The sequence below is a fragment of the Sparus aurata genome, chromosome 18, assembly GCF_900880675.1.
Source record: "Sparus aurata chromosome 18, fSpaAur1.1, whole genome shotgun sequence".
Taxonomy (NCBI): Eukaryota; Metazoa; Chordata; class Actinopteri; order Spariformes; family Sparidae; genus Sparus; species Sparus aurata.
Window position 1 is genome coordinate 36941773 of NC_044204.1, and position 5896 is coordinate 36947668.

Sequence of the window (5896 nt, forward strand, 5' to 3'; positions counted from 1 at the left end):
CTGTATTGGCTGTAAACTGAAAACAGAAACAGTGTCTCCGTGTAACTGTCTCCCTCTGCGGCTTCAAGCCTGTTTGGGGGAAAAGAAGGTCAAATAAAAGCCGTCATTTCATTTCTCCACGTCAGAAGTTCCACTTCATCTTTTGCTATTTTCCTTTCCAATGCAAACCGATTCATTTTGCTCTTCCCAGCTGTTTGCCTCAGATAAACCTATCGATTAGACATCAGTTAGATTCCTAGCCGGCGCTTTATTGAGTAAGTTGGTGAACCTTAAAGTGAATTACAGGAACTGCTCTGGCCTCCGGTGAACTATTTAGTTCAATCTAATTTACTTTGATAAAGACCATCTATTTTATTTACTCTGATCGCCATTTTCATCGGAGCTTTACACTGAGACTTTGAGGGCAGAGCTGAGTTTGTGCTGGATTTTCTCACAGAAAAGGAGGATTTAACTTCTGTTGTAGATTTAATCTGACGTCGGTAATCTGTTTTTTTATATATAGAAAACACACGTTATTATCATTCTTCTTCTTCTTCTTCTTCTTCTTCTTCTTCTTCTTCTTCTTCTTATTATTATTATTATTATTATTATTATTATTATTATTATTATTATCATCATCACAACTATTGTTATTATTATTAATATTAACATTGATATTATCAACAACAACAACAATAATAATAATAATAATAATAATAATAATAATAATAATAATGTTATTGTTATTGTTATTATTACTATTATTATTATTATTGTCATTATTATTATCTGTAGAATTGTGGTAGATGTTGTAATTATCTCTAAAAGTAGTAGATCATGCGATAAAATCCGTCATATTTTCTTAATCAATAAAATCGGCAAACTAGCCTTCAGAGATTTTTAATGTGCATTTATTCATTTTTCTGCAGGAATCCCAAAAATCAACAATTTCGTGCAGAGCTGCAACAACCGCTGCGAGACACAACGTGTCCGAGGAAATGTAATAAAATGTTCGTTATTCAGCCTACTTCCTGTTTTCTCACACATTTAAATACTCTGATGAATACACAGCATCTCTGAATATTTTCTTTCTGCCATAATAATTTAAAATCTATATTCTATTGGATCATGTATATTTTGGTGCAGCCTACAATCTAAACTTGTCATTGAGCCCGATGCAGAGGCAACATTACTGCTGATCGTCATATATCGTTTTATTCATGCTTGTATCTCTTCTTTTATTTCTAAAGATTGTGTCCGCTCTCCAGGCTGCGCCAGATTTGTGCAAACTGTTATAATGAACATTTATATAAATAAATAGAAATGATGTGGGTATAACAGTGATCGATCTACAGGACAGAGACAACATCAGAACGTGGCTGTGACGCTGGTCTCCCTCAGAGCTGCTGCACACGTGCTTCGTATTTAAGTGTAACTGGCCGAATCATTGGCTTTTGTCTTGTTACAAAGCGGCCAACAGGAGCGCTAATTTAATTTACTCCGCCGCATTGAAGAGCCACCAGCCGCCTGTCAGGGCCGAGCTCAGCCTCCCCAACCCCGGGCCGCGGGCAGGAGACTGGCCCCGGGGCGATTCTCGAGGAGGAGGAGGAGGAGGAGGACGAGGACATCTGCCTCCAAATAAATGTGTACATGAGTGATATCCTGGGATGTAATGGAGGGTAAACCCACTCCTGTCTCTCAGGGTTAGCTGACATAAATCTATAATTTAATATGTATTGATAAGTAGGCTGATCATTAATGAAGAGGCAGATTGAGGACAATTGTCTCCTTCACCAGCATCATTTTCTGATTATGTATTTTCTTAATACTCCCATTCATTCATTCATTCATATTGTTTGTTTGCTTAGTTTAATTATCTTTATCTATATTCCAACCATGAAAGATTTCACAATTTTGTATCTATTTCCATTTCTTTTGCACTTGTTTTGTTGTTCACTGCCTTTCTTACCTGCATTTGTTAACTGATGTTTATTCATTTATGTATTTCGTATTTTCCTCACACATTCATTTTACTTCATGGCAGCATTATTTTTTCATTTTAGGGTTAGAGATGATGATGAGCGACTGCACACATCATACATTTAATCTCCTTTAAGGGCCAAGAAATTGCAGAGCTAAACTAAGTGATATACGTCATGTTGTAGCCTTGCTACATGAAGGAGCATCAGATCATCACAGGCGTTTGGTTTCTGTGAAGATGGAGGGAAGCTGATGGTTTTCTAAAATGACAGGCATTCAGGACGATTCAGCTTGTTTTTAAGGACGATCACCAACTAGTGTTATCCCTCTTTTTGAAAACAAGAGCATTTTTACTAGAATAAAGATAAAGAAGGAAGAGGGTTGAGATAAATAGCAGCTTGATTAAATGCAGGAAGTGATGTCTTACCAAAGCAACCCTGACACTCAGTGAACAGTGTGTCATTTACTCTTCAGGAAACAGAAGATGGTCACCAGGCTGTCTGGCTGGAAACATCGAACACGAGCAGCACAGCTGTGAAGGTTGTTGACCATTTTGAGACAAAAAGAGATTAAGGAGCAACAGGGGCTTTATAATATTTTCAAAAAACTATAAATAATTGCTTTCCAACCTTTGTTGTGGAGAAATGTATCCTCCAGAACAAAATAATGCTGCACTCAACATTCAAAACTCAGCATCACCAAGAAATGATGTTTCTGTGAAGGTCATTTAATTGGTTGATTGACAAAAAATAGAGACAGACAGAGAGACAGAGAGGGAGACAGACAGACAGAGAGACAGAGAGAGACAGACAGACAGAGAGAGAGAGAGACAGACAGAGAGAGAGAGGGAGACAGACAGACAGAGAGAGAGAGACAGAGAGAGGGAGAGAGAGAGAGAGAGCACATTAGGCCTGAGGGCCCATCATTATTAGAGAGCCTGGCTTCCCTCCCTCTCTTTTTCCGCCAGGCTCTCTCTCATCCAATCACAGAGGCGGTGGAAGGACGAACGGAGAGCCGATTGTTTTACGGCAGCTTCTGTCCGGGGCAGCGTAGTTCCTGCTCTCTAATTATGCCATGATACAATGCAATATTCCTCTGGAAATATTCCCACATAAATTCATTTCACAACCCATTAAAGATACAGCGGGTGAGATCATTTACATCACCTCGTCCCAGTACAATACAGGGCGATGCCGTTTTACAACGCCGCCAAATGTGCTGAGTCCCCCCGGTTGAACGGCAACCTGGTAGGCATTAACTCAACATAATGTCTCACAAATTAAAGTATTGCTGGGGCTACCACCGCGGCGTCAGATAAATGTGCTCTATTAGGAGGCCCCAAGCTGTGCGCAAAACAATTGATTGCTTGTTTGTGTTTTCATATGGCGTCCACGAACATGCAGAGTGATGGATGAGGGCCCGCCATCTCAAGTTGCTGTTAGTCGATTGCTATTGGTGCTCTTCTTCCCTTCCTCTAGTAGGAGAGTTGGTCAATCCATGCACACACAAACACACTTTATATTGTCTTTATTGAGGCTGTAGGAAGGCTGAGAGGCTGAGATGGTGCAAAGGGAGCTGCCGGGGGTTGAATCTGGGCCAATAAGGGCAGATGTGATTGCAGTGCCAGCATGGCGTTAAGTGTACTAATGTTCACGCTGCATGACTACATGTTCATTTCCCCAACACTTTGTGTCACAGATTTTATTTCTGTTTTGTTGTTTGCTCATATCTATTTTTGATGTGATCTGTTTCTGGTTCCAGTACTAGTTGACAGTGTCAAATGACACCCTTGAATAGAGTTAACAACAAAATAAGGTGTCACATTTGTTTTAATATTAAACACATTTAACTATATACTTACACTATGAGACAGTGTGTCTAAACTGAATCTCCCTCAGCACTAATTGCTGTAAGTAAAACAATAAGTGCTCTTTGCTTTGTTATGTTTCATCTAGTTACCAAGCATAATTATGGATGCCACTGTTTTTTTCTTGAAAGACTCAGGGGCCATATACATGGAAACGCTTTTGTGTGTAAACGCACATGTTTTGCATCATTTGGCCGATCGTCCACATGGATCCTGTATACGCACTTTTTTTAAACCTGGTCTCAGGGTGGAAAAATCTGAAAAGGCTGCCCTTGTGTTCTTATTTGGACAGCGAATCTGCATTCTTTGCATATCGATGATGCCATTGCCCCACCCCTCGACCTCTTATCCCCAATATGTTTCATAACAACAACAACAACAACAACAACAATGGCGGACTACATGCTCGTGTTCGTGCTGCAGCAGATATTGAGCCTTCCTCTCCTTGTAGTTGAGTGTGAGTCGCAGCAGCAGTTCGACCTCATTAACGGTCCACACTAACGATTCTAGTTTCCTTGCACTAACCATTTTCGTCTTCTTCTTGTTGTGTTCACTTTCTCCTTCTACTGTCTGTTTGTATACTGTGCACAAACTTTATGCGCATGCTTCGTCTCTTCTACTCCGTTTTTGGTTAATTTCACGCCACCTATAGGCCTGGAATATGAACTACAGCGTGTTGAGTCGTTTACTATGGATCCATTTGGACGCAAATATTCTTGAAACGATGCCGAGGAAATGTTATCTCATAGCATGGTTGTCTGTCTGTCTGTCTGACCTTTTATTTGCAGTACTGATATAGTGATTTATGAGCTGTACACAGTACAGTGAACACACCAACCTCCTCAGCCTCCCGACTCGTCTCCTGCTGCTCTTCTCTGGGTCACTCACCCTCTGGAGCAGCTCGTCACTGCCAGAGTGTCTCTGAGCAAGGCAAAGACTCGCTCAGAGACACAGACTGAGAATCTGCAGGGCAGGCTGTCGCTAACTAGCCCAGAATCACTGCAGCTGCAACAGCACAAGAGGTTGGTGTGTTTATTGGGGAAATTACTGCTCACAATCCAAACCACAAGGAAAACACATGCAAAACCCATTCACACCCGACATCTACTGAACATACAGCTAGTATGCTAGGTAGCTAATTCTTGTCTCATTTGCTGTATGCACTTACCTCCCTCTCTCCTTTTGGTTGCCTCTGATTGGATGACCCTATATGCAGTTCATCATGTTCAACAAGTCCTCATATATAGATAATAGGATCAATATGTGATAACAATATGTAGAGGGAAGTCAAAGGCTTAAGGTTAATAAAAAGATTGTGGTCAAGGTTAAAACAAATCAGTGTGTTGACAGTTGGTCTGAGAAGAGATGCAAGCCGCCCTCGTCGGTGCGAAAGTTAGAAGTTAACCCTTCACCCTGACCCTCCTGCTTAAAGGTCCACTTTGTAAGACATTTGATATTTGAGTCTCACTCTCAACCAAGTACTGATGCTTTTGGATTGTAGCTTGGATCAGTTACCATCCCAAAGCATTGATTTTTGAGTCTCATTCACAATTTGTCAAATATTAACTACCTTTAAATTGGACATTTAAGAGTTTTAAGTGTTCTTGAACAACAACACACCTGTCTGCCTTTGCTTCTGAGAGACAATAGCAGGCAGGGGTAAGTATATGTTACTTGAACTGTTTCAAAATTGACAATTGCTGCTAAGACAATCTAAAAAAAAAACCAGTGACATTTTTGTTTCCAGGGCAGACTCCTCTTACGAGCCGAGATCATGAGAAGGATCAGTGTTGTTGATCTAGTAATAAATACCTACTTGAAACTGTAATCATCCACTTAAACAATTGGATTCAGCAGCTCCAACATGTAATCTGATTATACTCATTATCCATTGGACTGCACTGCCTTTAAACTAGTTTAGTTTTGAAGGTAATTTAGTAAGTATATTAAGTAATTTGACCATTGCTTGTTATCAGCTACAGCGATGATTCAGAACTCAGAGGTTGGTTACTTTCAATTGGCTTCTTTTTCCTCCAAGGCTCTGTTCAGGTTGTGTATCACTTATTTATT